Raw genomic sequence first — 21,291 nt, 5'->3', positions numbered from 1 at the left:
AGGACGCTGGGTCCAATTAGAAAGTTGGGCATAGCAGCGCGTGCTTGAAATCCCAGCGCTACAGAGGTGGAGATAGGCAGGTCCCTGGGGCTTGTCGGCCAGCCAGACTGTCCCACTTGGTGAGTTCTAGGCCAGGGAGAGGCCTCGTCTCAACAAAAAGCAAGATGGATAATGCCCAAGAAAAACCATGCACATGTGTGAACGCATGTGCACGTGCACACACACACACATGCACACACACACACACACACACACACACACACACACACATACACACACAAGAAGAAAAGAAATGACTATTAATCATTATATTCAGAAATGGGAGGAGAAAAAAATTCTCAGTTTCACATAGCTGGAAAGTAGCCAAGGGAAAAAAATGACATTTGAGCTTTCTGGAGTCTTCTTTCCCGACCTCGGGCCACACTGAATTCACTGTCATGTGATGTGTGTGTGTATATTTATCCACTGCTTGTTTTGCTGTATTTTGCTTTGTTCCTCTGAAGTTCAGTGTCACATTCCCTCCCCTCCAACCCTCTCCCCTCACCGCTCCCCCCCCCCACAGAGACAACCCAGAGCCAAGATCTGAACGCGGCCCTCCCCTTGACAGAATGTCACCAGAACTATCAAGATCGCTTCTTTAAATGCTTTGATCACACGGAAGACAAACTCAAGCAGAAGTTTGTATTGTTACAGTGGTTCTAATGATTATAATTAATACTCGACAACATGATGATAAGAACGTGTTGTCGTTATAATGCCTAATTAGAACTGTTTCATCATTATTTTCTTCCTGGGCCTAATGACCATGATCATCATTATTAATAACGGTTGGAACCACAGAGAGAGAACGGCTGCATGAACAAGCAGTTTGGTGCCAGCTTGCTGTCGTCCAAGGGAGAGTACTCCAGTGGTCTCTTGCTGGTCATGATGACTTTGTTAGCTGCGAATGACAGTTTAATCAGAAATGACAAGTAGGACAAAGCTCCAGAATAGGAGAAAGACAGCTCAGGCCACCAACGTTTCCCTGGTGCTGAACCTATCCCCCCTCCCAGCACAACAGGCACAAATACTCTCTAGTACCACCCGTCAAGAGGTCATTATCATTTGTCCTTATCTACAAGCTCCTTGGTAGGAAGACCTGGCCCTGCTCTGAAACCATGAGCCAGCCACCTACTCTTGGTATCCTACTAAGCACCAAGGATCAAATTCCACTTACAGTCAGAAAGAAAGAGAAACAAAACAAAACAAAACAAAACACACACACACAAAAACCCAACCTCTATGAGGCTGTGAAGCCAGCACCCACGCCACTCCGCTACCCCCGAGCAGTTCTACCCACATCCACCTGCAACATACAGAGCGGCTGCTGAGAGGGAAGGAAGGAAGGTGGAGTAGGAAGACCACAGAAGGCCCCACTCACTCAGTTCATCATCACCTTCAGGCCTTTGACCAACGGCCAAACTTCTTCTACGGGCCTCCTCATCCAAGACGCTGCCATTGTTGAGGCTTGATTTAAAAGGCTTGTCTTATAAGACGTCCCTAATCCACTACCCTCACAAGTCACGTTACAATAGAGACATATATAGTAGATGATATTGTCGTAGTAACAAATAACGTTTACTCTTAAAGTCATATAATGCAAGGGGTGGAAGTGCATGCCTGTCACCTTAGTGCTTGGGAGGCAAAGGCAAGAGGATTGGGAGTCCACGTTATCCTCAGCTACATAGCTAGTTTGAGGCCAGCCAGAGCTACATAAGTCTCCAGCTCAAAAATAGTAAATAATGGTAACATATCATATAATCCCAAAATATATATAGTACATTATAAAAGTATAAATCTATAATAGTAACATGTGTAAAAGTCTTTTTTTTTTTTGCCTTTTTTTAATTAATTTATTCTTGTTACATCTCAATGGTTATCCCATCCCTTGTATCCTCCCATTCTTCCCTCCCTCCCATTTTCCCTTTACTCCCCTCCCCTATGACTGTGCCTGAGGGGGACCTCCTCCCCTTTTATATGCTCATAGGGTATCAAGTCTCTTCTTGGTAGCCTGCTATCCTTACTCTGAGTGCCACCAGGTCTCCCCCTCCAGGGGACATGGTCAAATATGAGGCACCAGAGTATATGTGAAAGTCATACCCCACTCTCCACCCCAGGAAACTGTGACAGAGGGGAGGACATCCTATTGGGACTCTAGATGAGAGAAGCATGGGAGAATAGCAAAGTAGAAGGACCCAGAGGGTCCTAGAAACCTACAAGAAGAACATTATGATAGGCAGATTTGGGCCCAGAGGTCCCGCTCAAACTATGGCACCAGCCAAGGACAATACAGGCCGTAAACTTCAAACCCCTACCCAGATCTAGCCAATGGACAGGACATTCTCCACATGTGTAAAAGTCTTACATTGAGATTTTAGTATATACCAGATTTTACATGCCTTTGTGCTTGTAATTCTCAAAACCATTATATTAAATTACTGCTATATTGAACTTGTGGGTATGTCCCTGTTTCTGGCTATGAATGGGCACATGGATACAAAAGCATGTGTGTGCGTGGGTGTGGAGACCTAAGGTCAACTTCGGGAACCATCCTTCAGAACATCATCATCTGTTTTTGAAACAGAGTCTCTCCCTGGAATACATCAAATAGGCTGGGATGCTCACCTGCAAGCCCCAGGTTTCCACCTGCCACCCCTTTCTTGGGATTACAACTGTGTGCCACTGTGCTCAGCTCTTTAATGTGCCTGATGGGGCTTAACCCGGGCCCTCGTGTGTCTAAGGCACATGCTTTGGATACTAACCCTCTCTCGGGCCCTGCTGCACTTACGATGATTATCAATCTTATTTTTTCAGATTAAGCCCAAACAGGGAATTTTCCTAAGGTCATACATCCAACAAATACAATCTGTTAAACACTCGCCACTCTGCCCTCTATAATAGCAACTACAGAAGATGGCCATTTATCATACAAACTTGGAGATGAACGTGTGGCCACGTGACCTTGACTTCAATTTCTGGGCTGCATTCCAGCACCACTAACAATACCCCTACTTCCTGCCCCTGCCCCTGCCCCTGCCCCAATAGGAAATCTGTAGCATAGCAGATGTTCAATAAACATTGCTTCTAATCGAACTGAACTGACACTGAGCAGCAGGAGGCGGAGTGCATATGGGTGAAACCAGGGGTACAGACCTTTGCCTTCAAACTGTCGCTTGGGCTGCTGTAAAGAAAGAGAAACTTGACTGAAACAGCACCCTAGGAATCACCCAGCAGGATGAAGACACCCCAAACAGACAAGAGCACCGATTAACACAAAATTAGCTACAGAAATGTGTGTGAGACGCCAGCTTCACTGAGCCTCAGTGCTCTGCCCCTCTCGGCAGAGAAACTGACGCCAGGCATTGCTCCAGTTACGTTGTTTTGTTTTGTTTTATTTCTTGAGACAGAGTCTTAAGTAGCCCAGGCTGACTGTGAATTCCTGCTTCTGCCTCCCCTAGTCCTGGCATTTCAGGTCTGTGCAACTGCCCCTGGTTTTTATGTTGTACCCAAGCTTCTTACATTGTAGGCAAGAGCTTGTTATAACAAGCTCCTCTACCTTAACTTTGAACTTCTGATCCCCCTGCCTTCACCTCCCTAGTGCTGGCATCCTATGGAAGTGCCACCATGCCAAGCTTATATGGTGCTGGGAGTCTAACCCAGGGTTTTATGCAATGCTAGGCAAGCACTCCAGCTCCCTCCACAGCCCCCCAATTAGCAATTTAAAGAATAAACTGCAGTGATTTCTATTGTCCTGTAACAAATTTACCATGGATGCTAGTAGCTTTAAGTGATAGCTATGCGGTCCCTCCCAGTTTCGGTGGCCGGAAGCCCAGACACAGTTCAGCTGTGTTTTCTGACCAGCTGTCGTAAGGCCAGAGTCAAAATATTGGCCTGGGTTCATCTGGAGCTTAGCACCTGAAGGAGCTGCCTCCAGCTGTTTTTTCAATCGTTAACAAAAGTTATTTCCTTGGAGTTATAAGACTCAAGTCAACTTGCTTCTTCAAAGTAAATTTAAAAGGGGGAGGGGGGGCCTGTTATAGGTATAGATCTGAGTCCAGAGTATGCAAAGGAGACCTCCAGATTCTTAAATCCAGGAGCAAAGAATTGGACCAGGGACACATGGATAGTGATGGCCTAAGAAGGAAGACAGAGGCACAACTGAGAAGGGAAGTGAACTAAAGAACTGAAAGTCAAGACTCAAAAGCTCCGGACCCCTGTCAGGATTCTTTGTGGGACATCCACAAAGAATATTCTCTTACCTAAATATCACCCCATTTTTTTTCAGCCACACTCTGTCCCTTACAGATGGCCCTGCAGGAAGAGGTCCACTCATTCTGCAAACTGGCTTTTTTCATGTGCTGATGTTGTGGTATGTCTCTACAGACTCTCCTGAGGATCAGGACTCCTGGGTATTGCTATAGCCAGACAGACGGGACAAAGAGGCCCTATGCTCACTGATGCAATTTTCACTTAAACATTTAAGATGGTTGACTTCTGGGTCTTGGTAGTGGACTCCTCTCCACATCCCAGGGAGCTGTTTGGTGAGACTGAAATCTACCATCAAAGGGCTCCTGTGCTGACTAAATCAGCTTCCCTCTCTTTGTTTGGATTATCCAATCCCCTGCAGGAATTCCAACTGGCCAGTTCTGAGGGAGAGAGGCAACTTCATCACATCTCTAGACATAACCCCTGACGCCCACCCCAGCATTTGAGCGCATTCAACAAACAACGCTTTATATTCCCTTGGGAATTCGTGTGTGTGTGTGTGTGTGTGTGTGTGTGTGTGTGTGTGTGTGTGTGTGTGTGTCTGTGTGGCTGTGGCTGCCTGTGTGTGGCTGTGTGTGACTATGTGTTGTATACTTTCACTTTCAGTAAAACTTAGCTAAATGCTGAGTCCTGGCATTTCCTGCCTTTTTATTCTTTATATCAGTAGAGAAAAAGAGTAAGTTCCTGCAACCCTAGACATCATCCTAAGGCCACCACCACGCTGTTGTTTGGTGTCTGCCTCTACAGAAGCCCACGTCTTCTTTTGAAGGACAGTTCTAATTAGGCCAGGGTCACTCACAAAATCACCGCACATTCAATTTGGGGGTCAGCTGAAGGAGCTTGGTTACCTTGCAAAACCTTTGCCTCTGCTTTCGCCATGTGGCCGAGGATGCTGGTGGAAACTTGTAAGAAGTGAGCTACATGCCAGGTACTGTGGCGCACACGCCTGTAATCCCAGCACTTGGAAGGCAGAGGCAGGCGGCAGATCTCTGTGAGTTCAAGGCCAGCCTGCTCTACAAAGCGACTCCAGAACAACCAGGGTTACATAGAGAAACCCTGTCTCGAAAAAGCAAAAGAAAGAAAGGAAAGGAAAGGAAAAAGAAGTGAGCCACACTCCTCGCCTTCATGGCGAGGGAGAGGACTATAGAAGCCTCAGCACCAGGAAGGAGATTACAGCCATGTTGAGATTTTTCTATCCTTCCTTACAATCCCCACCCCTCATCTTTCCACAAAACTGCTTTTGTTGTCTCAAAATAAGAGAATTCACATTCAAGTCTGGGTCAGACTAACATAACCTTGTCTCTTTCAGGAAACTCAATTTTCAAGTTAAGGTATCTTCCCAATTACTGATCCCATCTCTCAGATACTCGCCTCACCCTACCCTGGCCATCAAGGCACAAAAGTGTGTCCTTGGAGCCTGTATTTTCCTCCCCTTGGAAGATGCTCCAGTTATCCTCCACTGATGATTTGGGTCAGATTCCTGAATTCCCTTCCCCTCTCTCCGGTTGTTCCTGACACAATAACAGTAATGACAACAGCAGCCCTGGCGAGGACAATGTCAGACAGTTCTGACAGAAGGGCGGCACTCTCCCCCGCCTCCTGCAAAGACTCCCACAACTGCACATCTGCCGGTGGCTGATGGGAAAACAAACCAAATTAAGTTTAATGTCAGGCTGTATCACTTCCTGTTTGGGACCTCTCCTACTTCTTTGTCTCAGGATCTGTGAATGTGGCTGGCAGCAGCCACCGCCAACTCCTGATTAGCATATTTCTATCATCAAGTCTGGTGAACCGATCTTCCCTCACCAGGGTTTGAGATTCTGGTCAGACTCTCAATCCCATCTGGCTGGCCACTCTCATTATCATGCAAATGTCAGCTTTACCTGAAGGCAAGCACTTTCTTCTTAATATTTAAATTCCATCTCCTTTTCACTGATCTCTAAACAACAGTCCATCTTTGAACTTTTCCTGAAGAACTTTCTTAGGGATGAAAAGTCTCCCAAGATTGTTTCCCTTAGAGAGAGAGAGAGAGACAGAGAGAGAGGGGGGTGGGGGGAGAGAGAAAGATCTAGATGGTTTGGACTGATGTGTGCAAGTAGCAGAGGGGCAGCCAGCACTCTGCCTCTAGAAAAGGAGGTGTGAGTGCCTTCAGTCAAAGGCTGGTGGAGGGTTTGCTGTTGCTAGGGAAAGGCAGTGAAACAAGACATCAGCTGCCGGAAATGAGACATGGCAGACAGGCTAAGGAAGTCACTGTCCTGCAGAGTTAACAAGAAGCAAGGGGGCCCGATGCCAAGGCAAACAGTCCATGCTGGGCTGGCAGAAAGAGGGCTCAATGCTAAGAAGCCATGCCAAGAGGTGGGTAGGCTCAGACACAGACTTGGAAACTGAAGCGGACTATGGATTCCAACATCGCTGGTCAGTCACTGTTCAGGGTCTGGAGTCTGTAGCTGTATCGAGGTCCTAGAGGCTAGAAGGGGAGCTTGATGTGACAAGATCATTTCTTCTTCTCCTTGTCTCCTTTCTCATCCTCTACCTCATCAATGTCAGCTGGGCCCTGTGGAGGAATGCCTTGAGTGGATGTAGCAACTGTCAATAAAGTGCTGTTTAGCCAATCAGCTGGGCAGGACAGGAAGTGGAAGGCGGGACTTCCATGGGAGGTGGGAGGAGCCTGGAGGAGTTGACAGTTGACAGTTGGGAGTTGGTGGAAAGAAGATGCCTGAGAAGGATCAGATTGGCAAGGGCTTGGGATAGATGTAGGTTATGAGCATTAGAGTAGTTTGTTTTAGTTTATTGTTAGATTCGTAGCAGTTTAGATTCTGCCTAGCATAGGGCTTGCAGCTTTGAATTAATTACGTTTCAGTCTCTTTGTGTCAGTTATTGGCTTCCTAGGCCTTACAAATAAGTTAACTGTGACAGGGCCTTTTGATTGTTCTTGTGTAGACCTTTGACCAAAGCTAAGCAGACCAGAAGTTCCAGCAGGCAATATGACATTAGGATCTTCTCCCCTACTTACCCTATCCACCTACCTGCTTACTCCTTCCTCCCCTCCCCTCCCCTCCCCTTCCCCTCTCCTTGTCCTCTCCTCCTCAGAGTGTGAAAGATAAGTTTACATAAGATCAAGGCAACAAGCCCATTCTCCAGCTCCTCCCTTTCCTATAGAAAGCTCTGGATGTGCTAATGGGGAGAGCACAGTGCATGAGTCCTTGTGAGAGTGAGGTGAGCACATAGGGCCTGACTCCCAGGGAAGACAGCTGACCACTGCTGGCCACACATCTCACAGTTAGGACCAGTTCTATCTCTATAACCCCAGGGCATAGACCATTCTGAAGAAGACAATTAGGAAAGTTCGAGAGGATGGTGGAGACAATGCTTTTCCTACTTCCATCTACAAACTGGGTCAGAGACCTTAGGTGACCTCTCCAGTGGTGATCTGCAAGCAGCCTCTTCCTTTCCACTCTGCAGTAAGCTCCTTAAGACAGCAAGACATTGGTAACCCTAAATAAAACCAAAATTAAAAAATACAGTTTTCTTGTCATTGTCTTATTCTATCTCTAAGGCCAGGGTCAGCATTGTAAACATTCTATCAGAAGGAAAAAAATTCAAATGTTTGAGACTACCTTTGTCATCTTAATTTATCATCCAAAGTTATCTGAAGGCACCCTTCCCCTGCATGTCATCACCAGGGTGTGCTTGCAGGAAGAGGCAGAGAAGGATGAGGAAGAGGAAGAGGAAGAAAGGAAGGAAGGAAAAAAGGAAGGAAGGAAGGAAGGAAGGAAGGAGCCCTGCCTTGCCACAGGCACTGTTCCTACAGCTTGGTATATACTGTAGTTTAATCAACAGCTCCAAGAGGTAGCTGCAGCTCTCCGGGAAAGTGCCAGAAAACGCAGGCCCCAGGGGCTCCAGATGATGAACTCTGCTGCTTATTTAACCGCGTGTTGCCTGTTTCCTCTTCTGTGAAATGAGGATGATGCTGGTGAACTTTAAATTCGTTGACACATGCAAAGCTCTTAGAATGCCTGCTTTTATAAAGTGGCTACCAGAGGAAACGTTGGCCATGATTATTATGACCACTGCATAATTAAGTAAATAAGGTAGGACTGGGGGGTGTAGCTCAGCTGGCAAGACAGCTTGCCTAGCATGCACGGTGCTCTGGATTTGCTTGCTCATACCAAACAGTGTGTGATGGTGCGCGTGTGTAACCCCAGCTCTCGGTTGGGGAAGGTGGAGAGAGGAAGACGCGAGTCCAAGGACATTCTTGGTTATGGTTACATAGTGAATAGCACTCACAGGCTATGATAAGTGAGATGCCAACTCAAAACAAAAAGGAAAAAGGAGGGAGGGAGGGAAGAAGGAAGAGGGAGAAAGGGAGAAAGGAAAGGAAAGGAAAGGAAAAGGGGAAAGAAAGTTAAGGCATAGAAGAAGGTGAGCAGTCTGTCACCAGTGGGTGGGTGGAAGAGTCAGCTGTCCATCCGCTGTGCTCTGTGACCTTCACGGTCCTTGTTCTCTCAGCTCTCATCCTGTATCTCAGGAACCAGGAGAGTCACATTGATGAAAAGAAAAGAGCAGAAAATGGAAAGTGGGTACAGTCACCTGGGCCTCTCATGTGTATAGACCAGTTTCACTTTTTTCCCAGGAAATCACTCTAATGGGATAATGGGAGGGGCTGGAGAGACGGCTCAGTGGTTAGAACTACACACCACTGCTTTTGTAGTTCCCAGAACCCACAGTTTGTAACCCCAGCTCTGGGGATCCCACACCTCTAGCTTTCAAGAGCTCCTATGCTCCTGTGCACAGACAGACACGTGCACAGAATTTAAAGTAATAAAAAGACATCTTAAAATAAGATCAATAATAAAACTAAAGGTCAAAAATTTAATGTAAACATTCAAGTTTTACCCTCGGTGTGACCGAGGAAAACAACTCTGAAACCTAGGAGAAAACACAAGAGCATCTCGGACATCCATCGGACAAGCCTGCCAGAGCACAGGTGTCTAAACAAGATAGTGCACTCAGGGGCTCAAATATCCTCTCATTTGGAAGAACACGAGGCATCAGCAATCTGTGAGGGGAGGAGAATCCTTCAGAGAAAAGCACTCCAATGAAGACAGAGCCCACATTTGCAGGAAACCCTCTGTTACTGACACAAGTGGAAGACAGAAAGAGTTCCAACTATAAGTAACTTGGCACTGGTGGCTTCTCTGGAGATGAAGCTACAACGCACTGCCTCGCCCAGGGGTCCACGTAAGCTGACATGCTGAAACTCCGCCCTACCCAAACCTAGTGGGGAAAGTGTATTTATAAAGAACTAGCATCATCCAATTATGACCTAAAGAAAAGAAACCAACCAACACAGGTTTATATAAAAGAGCCACGTGTCACAAAAGGGAGAAAGAGCTAACAGCGAAGAGCAAATGAGAACATTGGATGGAAAATAAATTAATCATTGACAAAGAGCAGGGGAATGTTAGCACCGTCACCAAGCGCACAGAAGTGTTAACACTGTTTCCTTTTTTAACCTGCAGTGTGCACGGAATGGAAGGTGCTGTTTCCTGAACTGGGTTTAGCAAGTGTTCGGTTATGACAGGACAGCGGAAGCACAGCCACAAAGGAAAATAAGCACGTAGGTGGGTAGAGGGCATCAGATGGAAAGCTTGAGTGGATCGCATAGTACAAAGTGGAAAGAGTGGCCTCCGGAAGGTGGAAACCCACTTCCAAAACACCCGATAATCAGTAAATACACAAAATATCTAGATAGCTCCTACAGCTCAACAATAAAAGTCAACACAGGGCTGACGAGTTGGCTCCGTGATTGGGAAGACTGTTGTTTCATTCACGGGACTCAGGCTCAGTCTCCAGCACCCACACGGAAGCTCCCAACCACTCGGAATTCCAGTACCTACTGATGAAAAGGACCTACCATACTGTGAAGAAAACATGTATGATAGGCGACATCAAGTTATAGCCTAGATACTCAGGAATAGTCACTACTTTGAGCAATGAGGCAACGGATCCATTGATCTTAAAGCTAAAACAACCCCCCTGCCTCCCCGCAAAAAAATCTACATGCCTCAAGCAGTACCTCAGCAACACTAAGATCCTGGGGGTAGAGAGATGCCTTAGTGGTTAAGAACACATGACCTAGGTGGAGACTAATAGCTGGCTATACCCCCAGATCCCGGGGATCTGACGCCCTCTTCTTGCCTCAGCAGGCTCCTGCACTCACTTGATTCACACAAGGTATAAATGATGCCATGGGAAAACGCTAATAAAATCCTCAGAGAAACTATGAATGGAGAACTTGGCATCCAGTCTTAACCTTTGCTTATAGACAGGAGCAACACTTTTACATGTCAGAGGTGGAGCCCAGACCTGACCCAGGCAAGTGATGAGGAGGACAGAAGGACGATGACAGGGAAGAACCAGCAGTAGTGTGGTACCCATCTCCATAGGCAACTTGATTGGTTGGAGCGAGGCCTGGGAAACAGGTCAAGCATACTTCAATGCATCAGTAAGAGGTGGTTGGTGTGTCAGACTGTAACGGAGAGGAGGCCATCCCCTGAGCGTGGTGGCATCATCCCCCAGGCTAGGTGCACAGCTGGAAGATAAGCAGAAGTAGGTGGAGGCCTGCTAGTGTGGGCTCATCCTCTCAGTCTGCCTCCTGGCCGCTGTGAGATGAACAGCTCTGCTCTACCGTGCCCTCCCCGGTGATGTGCTAGCTCACCCGAATCCCACAGGCAATGCAGCCAGACACCTGTAGACTGCACTCCTGAAGCTGTGGCCAAATAAAACAATCCTCCTTTTAAATGATTTTCCTTAGAAACCCTGTCATGGCGATGAAAAGAAGGAAAGCATTATACAAATAAAGGATGGCTTTCTTCACTGAAGGGTTGTGATGGGCAGCTATGAACTCACACAGTAATGATGTAAAGAGAAGTGGAAAGAGCGAGAGAGGGACAGCAACAGTGAGAGTGGAGTTGAGCAGGCTGGTCTCAGCTTTTCTAGGCTGGGGTCAAAACTGAATTTGTGAAACAAACAGGATTTAAATGAATAAATTAAAACACTAGATATTGGAAAAGAAAAAAAAAAAACCAAGAAGCCAACCAAGGTTGCATACAGGAAAAGGAAGGGTGTGGAACCAGAAGAGAGAAAGGTAAATAAATAGAGCAAAGTCAACAGTCGATAGACACAAGGCCTGGATCCCACTTGTCGCTGGGCAGAAAGCAATGGTCTGAAGGTTTGTCAGCGACACATGCGCCCTCCAGCCGGCAGCCCGCAGCCCACTGCTACTCTATTTGCTTGATCCAGGCCATTCCAGGCCCTGCAGATCCCGCTCATCTATGGCAATCCCTCCCGGCTGCAATCTTGAGCTAAAACCTGGAATCAGGCACAGGGATGTAGGAGGCAAACTTCAGATGTGTCTGTCCACGTTGGGTTGCGCTTTGCTTTAGGAATAGTTGTTGCGGGCACCACACATTTTGGGCTCAGGTTTTAAGTGTTTGGCCTCTGGCTCTGCCGCTTGCCATCTCTACCCACGGGAGCATCATCTTGCCTCTTGGGGTTTGTTTCATCACTAAGCCTCTAAGCTAAGAGAGAGGACAAGATGAAGGCAGTTCACAGTGAAGCGTCAGGGCTGGGGATAGTGAATATAGCGTCCATCGCGACATTTGACAAGCGGGACAGATGCAGTGTGTCCGTCCGCTTAGTTGCCACCCTTACCCTCAAAGCCTGTCCTGAGAGCTTCCTGCTGAAGGGTGGACCATAAAATTGGCAGCTGACCGTCAGAGGAAGATGTGAACAACAGCCACCTACTCTGCCAGACTTCTCCACTGATTACGTGTGAAAGTTCAGTGTTTACTGCCAACAGAGGCATCACACACACACATACACACACACACACACACACACACACACACACACACACACACACACACACACGTATCCCATACTCTTCTTCCACTAACAAGTAAGTATGATGCTCTTTCTTCTCTTCTCAGGGTATGGAGCCAGAGGCTCTCATGAGCTACAGGGACTTGTCTCTGCAGTGACACAGATGGCCCTCCCCAGGGAGTGCCTGCTTAGAGCGTTCCTCCCCCGATGTCTACTCTGCTTTTCACCTCCACAAGGTGTCATTGTCTCCATCTGCTCTTAAAAACTTCCATTTCCAGATGCTTCTCTGATGGCTAGTCGTGCCTTTGGACAACGGTTCTGTAAATAAACATGAGCAGAATGCTTGCCCAATAATCTAGAGCTTATTCCAATGCCTTCATACTGAGAAAGCAAATTACATAGGAATTAATACAGATGAATCATGATGGTGTCTTTGAGACATGGATAATAAAAATAATTAGCATTTATTATTTCCTGAAAGTTAAATGTTTGTACAGTTTATCCTAGCGACCCCTGACAGTAACAGCAGTGACTATAAAGACTCTGACAATGGCAATCATAGATAGGGAACCTAAGGCTTAGGTCAGATAATATGCCAGTTAACACTCCATAAGTGAGTGTCATGACTGAGCCTAGGAACAGGGAAAAGCTCCAAAGCCCCTCCCCTTAGTAACCAGGATCCCCAGACAGGCTCGGCTCTCTGAAGCCACTCAGTCCTCAAAATTGAGCTACAAGCAGGGGACCTACTGGGTTTTTGTTTTTGTTTTGTTCTAATGAGCATGTCAGGATGTTTCAGATCAAACTCTATCAAGCCCTAGCCTCTTCCTGTGACCCCACTGTGAGTGCAGTGGCCGCTGGTCTGAGCCTGTCCTAACCCCTCAAGCGAAGGCTTGGCTGCCTGCATAGGATACCCGATGAGTTTCTCCTACAGGACACTGTGAGTCTGTGTCCTGTTGTGGTAAGGTTTGGGCAGGTTGTGACAAACTCTAGGCTGGAGGCCAGCACAGTCTTGGAGGGTCACTCCAAACCAGAGAAAGCACACAAGGGGATTCCTAAGAAATGGAAGTCACCTGCAAAGTGCACAGGAATGAAAGCAAACGCCAAAGGGACTTTAGAAGGGAAGTCACGTACGTGCTCCCAACTCCTGAAGTCTTTTATTCTTTCCTCAAGTTTTCACTTTTCTCTTAAAAACAAAAAAGCAAAGCAAAACAAAACAAACAAAAAAAAAACATTGTATACACGCACAAAGTGCATACACATGTGCATGAGAGAGAATTGTGGGGGGCTGTATTTTTATGTGTCTGCATGTGTGCATGTTCGTGTGTAAATATAGGCATACACATGCCATGGGATGTGCAAAGGTTAGAGGACAGTTGTGGGTGTCCACTCTCACCTTCCACCTTGCTTGAGGTAGTCTTGCTTGTTGCTGCATTTGCCAGGCTAACTGGCTTCCAAGAGCCTTACTTCACCATCCAGGGATGGGATTCAAATCACCAGGATCAGCAGAAAGAGCCACTATTGAGCCATTTCCTCAGCCCACTTTGTTCAGCCTCACCCTGCCATCGGGACGAGCCTGGCTTCCTCTCAGAAGCCCAGGCTAGCCTTAAACCCAGGGCAACCCTGAAGCTTCAGCCTCCCACCACAGATAGTCTAAACATGCTTTTGAGGGAGTCCTTTCCTGATACCCACATTCCTAGATCCCTTTAACAAGGCCCTTGAGGAGATGTGAGCCCAACCCTGCCCCCCTTTTGGCCTGGCAGGAGAGTGGACCACAGCAGACATAGCCAGTTGTCACATCTGGTGCCTTCCACTTCCCATCTGGCTTGTCAGCTGAGGCCTTACTCAGCCACGTTAGCCCTCTCTCTGACCCTCTGGTCCTCAGACTACAATTTCCTCTTGTTCCAGCATGCTCTAAGGCAGCCTTTTTCAAAAACCAAGGCCACTCAACAACACCGGCTTCCCCTTTTCTTCTCCAAGAAATTCTCTGGGTCCCCTCATTTGGAGTATTGTTCTGAATGCTTCTTTCTCTCAAGCCTGGAGACTGTAAGCCAGGGCACCTGCCAACTGACGGGTCCAAGCTGAGTACTCCTTCCGAAGCCCGTGTGTGTGTGTGTGTGTGTGTGTGTGTGTGTGTGTGTGTGTGTGTGTGTGTCCAGAACAGCAGATGGAACATTCGAGTAACTTCCTATGGCGACCCCTTTACTCACACCCCACCGAAGAGCCCAAACCGCTTGATCGGATCAGGATGCAAACAACGAATTTCCTGGGCCTCATCGCTCCAACTGTTGAGCAATAATAATCTTGGCCACACGAAGGGCTGACATTTAGCAAGTGGAAGACAAGTGGCCAAGAACGTGACAAGAGTTATCTCAGCGAGTGTGAACAGGCAGCAAGAGATCCAGAGAAATGCTTCCAATGTCATAAAAGAAAGAGAGTGGTGACAACTCAAGACAGAAGCAGGGAAGGAGCTGGACCTTAGGGGACAGGCACCCAAGCACGGTTAGCACGTGAGGAACTGGTGCCAGCGCTCCAGCATATAGCTGAACAACAGCCTATAACAATTTTTGACATTTTCAAAGGACCTGGAAAAATAAGACACTGATGCTTTGAGCACATACAAACGGTGTGTTTGGGGAGATGAAAATGCTAGTTATTTCAGTTGTGTATCTGCTGAATTATTATCCTGTGACCCCACAAATTTGCACAGATATTGGAGAGATGATTAAGTCACAAGCATGGGGGGGAGGGGAATCTGAGTTCAATTCTCCTAGAATTCATATAAGAAAAGGCTGGATGTGGAAGCATGTGCCCATAAACCCAGTACCGTGGGGGTGGAGACAGCAGGATGCATTATACATGGTGCTGACCTCTGACCTCCACATATGCACACACACATGCACACACACACACATACACATGCACATGCACACAAAAACAGACGGCCTAAATCATGGCTGACTTCAAAATTTTAAGTACACATAATTCAGTTTCATAATGCTAAATACATATTTTTAATGTACAAGAAGTAAATTGTCCCCACTTTCTATTCAATCCTCAAAGGAGAAAAATCACATCCAGTTTTGTTTTCCTGACCTTAGGACATTTTTTTTTTCAATCACTTGGCTAAATGCCTTTTCAGCCACTAATTTCCCACCTAAAGCAGGACTGTAAGGTATATGTCCTGCTTTTCTCATTAGTGTTGTCCCACCTAGAATTGTTTTCAGGTTTGAATTTCACTTCAGATTCTACACTCTTCAAGGTGAATCTCCATGTCCACAGTGACTGTCCACAAAAGCACAAAGGACAGGCTTATTGGTGCCCAAGCACAAACCCGAGACAACGTCATGGCCGAGTGTCTGCAGGCTGGCCTTCCATTCCCTGAGTGCAGGAAAGGGTAAGTGGTAATTCTGACAATGGTAAGGGGCAACCTTGACCAGAGAAGCCACTTTCCCCTCCAAGGACAGTCTGGAGGAGGCTGGGAGTTTCCAATGTGAGGAAGGAAGGACAGCTGAAGTTTGAGGAAAACCTGGCACATTGCTAGTACCTCAAAGAGCACTGGACTCACCGGCAACATCTGTACACGCACTTGATACCAAGTAGATGGTGGACCACAACGGGACTTGAGGCAGAAAGTCCTGCAGGTCTGATGAGGCCAGCTGGAGCCAGCTGCTCAGAGCTGCTCAGAGCTGCTCTGAGTCTTGTTGGCCTCTCCATGCTCCTATGATAGCAGAGCTCCCAATCTGCAAGGGAGGGAAGCAAAAGACGGTGAAGAGACCCAATCCCAGGAGGCATCACTGCACAGAGAGAATAAAGTCATTCTAAGGAGATGTTTGTGTCCCTCCCTTTTGGTGGTCAGAACACGGAGAGATGATATAACCCAAGGAACTGGGATTTCCCCAAGTCTCGTGCTGTGAGAAGGAAAAAGCTGGTGTTGGCCAGAGGGAGTTTGCCTCCCAGGACAAGATGTCACAGGATTCTGACAACCTGCCAGACTACTTGCTGGAGTTGAGGCAAGAGTAGTAGACATGACCGCACCTCGACCATGATGGTTCACTTGTTACCTTCTATTTAAACCTGAACCTCACATTAAGATCCTAAAAGATAGACTTTGGAGGTCACTAAACCTCTCTGTTCCTCTTTGCAATATGGACACGTTGAGTACATCTCTCTCTCTCTCTCTCTCTCTCTCTCTCTCTCTCTCTCTCTCTCTCTCTCTCAATTTCAACCTCTGTTTTTCACCATTACTGTGCATCTTTAACTGGCCTGTAGCCAGTCCTAGTCTGTTAGGTTGCTGGGCCTCAGACTCCGACCCTGACTGCAATAACAAGAGGAAAGAGGGAATTTTCACATCACTGAGGAAATTGGCAAAACACATCCCGGCAGACTTCATAAAGAATAGGCACAGCTTCTCCTGCCTCCCTGGCAAAGGTTTCTTGTGAGTCACAGGCTAAAGGATTTGGTATTCAAAAGGTAAAGTGTGGATTGGAGAGCCATAGACGAGCAGTGAAGAGCACTTGCTGCTCTTGCAAGAGTCCAGAGTTCAGTTCCTAGCACCCTTATCTGGTGCCTCACAACTGTAGCAAATGCCAGATTTAGGGGTATCTGACACCCTCTTCTGACCTTCACAGGCACTCGCATGCATGTGCATACACAGACATATAAACACACACACACACACACACACACACACACACACACACACACACACAAATAAAACATTAATCCTAAAAATAAGAAAATTTGTATGGCTTTAAACAGTAGATACCTATGACACAGAAGGAAAATCAAGTAGCTGTGACCACTTCTTAAAGCACAGAGTTCTGAATCTTTCTAGGATCCTGCTGGCTGGAATGCTAATCAGCTCAAAAAAGCAAAAGTATTATCAGCCAGTTAATTTAGCTTATTTGGTGGGTTCCTGGCCAATGGCACTAAGAGTGCCCTCTGTCCTCCACATGTACACAAATGCACGCGCGCACGCGCGCACACACACACACATACATACACACACACATGCACGCACATGCATGCACATACATTCATAGTTAAAAATAAAATAACCTGTGGAACTGAAAGGGTAGACGCCTTGTTGACCTTTTAAAAGGATGCTGCGTTTTGTAGTTGGTTGGTGGGTTGATTGGTTTTGGTTTTTTTGAGACAGGGTCTCATGTAGCCACAGATGATCTGGAACCCCTGAGATGATGAGCCTGCTCCACTGTACCCCCATTTTATATTGTAATTTTTTAAAATTGCCCATCAGTTAGACTAAGTTCAATCATCCCCACCTCCCTGCTTTACACCCTCAGGAGCTAATGCCCTGAGACTGAGCTGCCTTCTCACACTGGAGGCTGGACCACGCCTTCCATCAGTGAGCTCTGCCGTTATCCTTTCTATCCAGAGCAGCGTTTCAACATGAATATCAGACTAGAAGAAGGAAGCAGATCCCAGATTTCAATTTCCATGAAGTAGAACTTAATCAGTCATTTGTGGCGAAGGTCTCTACAGGGTCCCAAAGCAGCCCTCTCTCTCTCAAGCCCAGGCCCATACGCCACTTCCCTTTGCCAGGGCGCCCACCAGGCTGCAGGGTGTCCTTCTGGTCAGGACACCGAGCAAAGTAGGTCACACATACTATCAGCAGCCTTTGCTCAGCTCAGAAGGTCACCTCGGTGCTCAGCATTTTTGTCTTCTCGGATAAATAATGAACGTGGAGGTTTCTCAATATGGTGCAGCGTGGCTGGCTCCCTAGGAACGGCTTTCTCATCTCACCACGCATCGCCAACATATGTTTCTCCTTGTGGAGCGGATGCCAGGCACTGATATCACATCAGGGAATACAGTTTCGTAAGGAATTAAGGACATCAAGTGAGAGCTGCTTAGAAGAAATATACTCAGGCAGGGTGTGCCCAAAGGAAAGTCCTGTGCACACTGACAACACACAGCTTTGGGTGAACGGTTAAAGGGACGGGGCTGTTCAAATTCGGAAAGCGGGCCTCAAAATGTCACCAAGTGACCTCCATGAGGACAGGACTGCGCCAGAAATGTAAATATGGCACAGAGAGAGCAGTTTAGCTGACTCTTCTTCACATACGTCTAACAGGATTTCTATTGAACTCCCAGTGCTGTATATGATAGGCAGATTAGTGATCCGCCATATGTGCCTCCTCATCTCCAGAATCTGGATATGTCACCTGGAGTGGTCGGAGAGATGTTGCAAAAGTGATGAAGCCTGTGGGGGGTGGGATGGGGGAGGGGCGGAGGGCCAACTAGTCCCAGCATCCACATCAGGAGGCACACAGTGCCAGTAATCCCAGCTCCTCCAGGGAATCTGGCGCCCTCTTCTGGCCTCTGCAAGCGCCATGTACACATACACACATACAAGAACATGTTTTTAAAATAGCTAAGTATGCACGGTGGCCGGGCCTCTAGTCCTAGCGCTCAGTGGGTGACACTAGAATACCCAGGGCAAGCTGCTCAGCTAGGACTAGGCAGAACCAGCAAACACAAGGCTTAGCTACAGACCCTGCCTCCGTATGTAAGGTGAGCAGTTGAGGAAAACATGTGACTTCAATCTCTGGTCTCCACGTGCACATGTACACACACATGGGTACACAAACATGTGAGCATGCATAAATACACACAGCAAACACACACATACACAAAAGCATTTTCTAGACAGTGTCTCACTATTCACCCCCAGCTGGCCTGGACCTCGCTATTGAGACTATGCTGGCCTCAGCTCACAGACAACTACCTGCCTCTTCCTCTGGCATGCTGGGATTGAAGGTGTGTGCTACCATGCCTAGCTTGCAAAAACTACAATTTGTACAAAGCAATTTGGTTCTATCTGTTTAGAAAACTTAAAACAAAATCTGTTTGTATCTTCTACTAACAGCATAAGTCAAAATAACCTTTGTATGACCAAAAAAGTAAATATTTTTGAATCTTATAAAAAAAAAACATGTCAAATAATAATATTAAATATTTTTAACTATACTCAGGCATCAACTTTTCCTATTGTTAGGGGGGGGTCTAATTTAATGATATTAAATGTCTGTTTTTATACTCAAAATACAAAAATTAAAAGGAAAACAAAACACAAAATGGGACACATTGTATAAAGATACACAATTAGCTCACAAAAAATAAGATGCTCTATAAATGGATGAGCAGAGCGCGTGATTTGATTGTCTCTGCAAGAGACACGGAGCCTAATAAACACACACAAAAAATGTTCCACCTTGCTGTGATCAAAGGAAAACAAATTAAAATAATCATTAAGCATCATTTTACACCTATTACATTAGCAAAAATAACAATAATTCTGAGGGTTAACCAGATCTTGATTAAGTCTGTGCATCTCCATGTTGTCGGTTATGATATGGTTATGTTTGGGAGGTGACTTAACTGTATGTAACAGAGTCATAAAATAATGTTCCCAGAGCTGGGGAATCTGTCACTAGGAATCTATCCTGAGGAAGTAAACGGTAAAAGGAGAGAAATGTCTATGCAGGAAGATATTTACCACAAGCAGAGAAAGAAAAGTAAGTCACCTTTTACTTAATAAAATATTAGACACTCTGTAACACACCAAGACGCTTTGGGAACATTGACACCAATAGTCTCCTTTCTTTTCCCAGAAAGCCTCTCCTCTACCTCCATAGTGCACGCGCGCACACGCACACGCACACACACACAGAGAGAGAGAGAGAGAGAGAGAGAGAGAGAGAGAGAGAGAGAGAGAGAGAAAGAGAGAGAGAGAGAGAGATCTTATATGATCTATATAATTGCTTTTGTGCCAGTTCCATGATTTTTGTCACTATGGCTCTATAGTATAACTTGAGATAAGATGTTAGGATACCTCCAGCGTGTGTGTGTGTGTGTGTGTGTGTGTGTGTGTGTGTGTGTGTGTGTATGTATGTATGTATGTGTATATATATATATACTATATATACACTATATATGGTATATATAAATATACTATATAGTGTGTATATAGTGTATATATAGTATAGTATATATGTATATATATACTATATATACATATATATATATAAATCTGTGATCCACATATGATAGAAAACACGTGACTTGTATATTCTTATACATGGGCTGCATCACCTAACATGATAGTCTCCAGTTCTATTCTTGCAAGAGACAGCTTTTTCTTTATGACTGACGAACGCTCCATCGTGTACACAGCACACCTTCTTTATTGTCATCTGGGGTGAGTTATCTAGGCTGACCCCACAGCTTGCTGCTGACACTCATGCTGCTGAAAGCACAAATGCTCAGGTAAGTTTGTACTACGTTGTCGTAGAGTTCTTGTTTTTAGGCGTTTTAGGGACCCTGCACACCTAGACTAATTCACGCTACCGGCAGCAGGGGTTGAGCTTTCCTTTCGGGGTCATCCTTGTAAGCATCTGTTGAACTCGGGTTGACAATGAGATATAGGCTCAGGACTATGATAAAGCAGAGAACGACATCACCCACGTGAGGAGAGGGAGAGCCAAGAAAAGAGACTATGGTCAGACCATAGGAGTAGCCATTGCTTAAGGAGTGGACAAAAGGAACCATGATGAGACAAAAGCCTTGATAGTGAGTCCGACCTTACCTTGATCCAGCCTGCTGGTGTAGCCTCCCTCCCTGAGTTCAAGTCTCCAGTGCCCATATAAAAATCTGGGCATGAGAGTAGAGAGTTGGCTCAGCATTTACGAGTGCATATTACTTTTGCACAGACTCAAGAGCAGTCCCAAGCACCCACGTTGGGTGACTCTTAACCAAGTTGGGACATTTAGGTCTAAATCCAGGAAATCCAACACATTTTTTCATCTTTCTGGCTTTTGTGGGCACAGTAAATTCATGCACATATTCACACAGAGATGTGCTTATAGCAGGGGACTGCCTCTGACACGAACTCTGGCGCCCACGATTTGATCACTGCCCCTTGGTGGAAAGGCCCTGTGGGCACACAGAGGAAGGGGATACAGGCTAACCAGATGAGACCTGATAGGCTGTGGTCAGAAAGTGGGGGAGGAGGACCCAACCTGTCAGAGGTCTAGGGGAGGGGAATAGGGAAGAAGAGGGAGGGAGGGTGGGAACAGG

At 46.4% G+C, this 21,291-nt stretch overlaps 1 protein-coding gene across 3 annotated transcripts in view; it reads right to left on the bottom strand.

Annotated features, from left to right (window-relative positions):
- The window catches only part of LOC311580532 (uncharacterized protein), a 283,282-nt gene that overhangs the window by 191,429 nt on the left and 70,562 nt on the right, over positions 1-21,291 (bottom strand). For 2 of the 3 annotated variants that reach the window (XR_014773497.1, XR_014773498.1), the window contains exon 1: positions 15,758-15,943. The exons of the other annotated variant lie outside the window; for it this stretch is intronic. The gene's annotated coding sequence lies outside the window, so the exon portion shown is untranslated. Of the gene's footprint in view, positions 1-15,757; positions 15,944-21,291 lie in introns of those variants that run through there. 3 annotated transcript variants of the gene reach the window in all.

Source organism: Acomys minous (genome assembly GCF_964271855.1).
Source record: "Acomys minous genome assembly, chromosome: 13".
Taxonomy (NCBI): domain Eukaryota; kingdom Metazoa; phylum Chordata; class Mammalia; order Rodentia; family Muridae; genus Acomys; species Acomys minous.
Note: the sequence above shows the minus strand (reverse complement) of the source record. Positions and strands in the feature narration are given on the sequence as shown.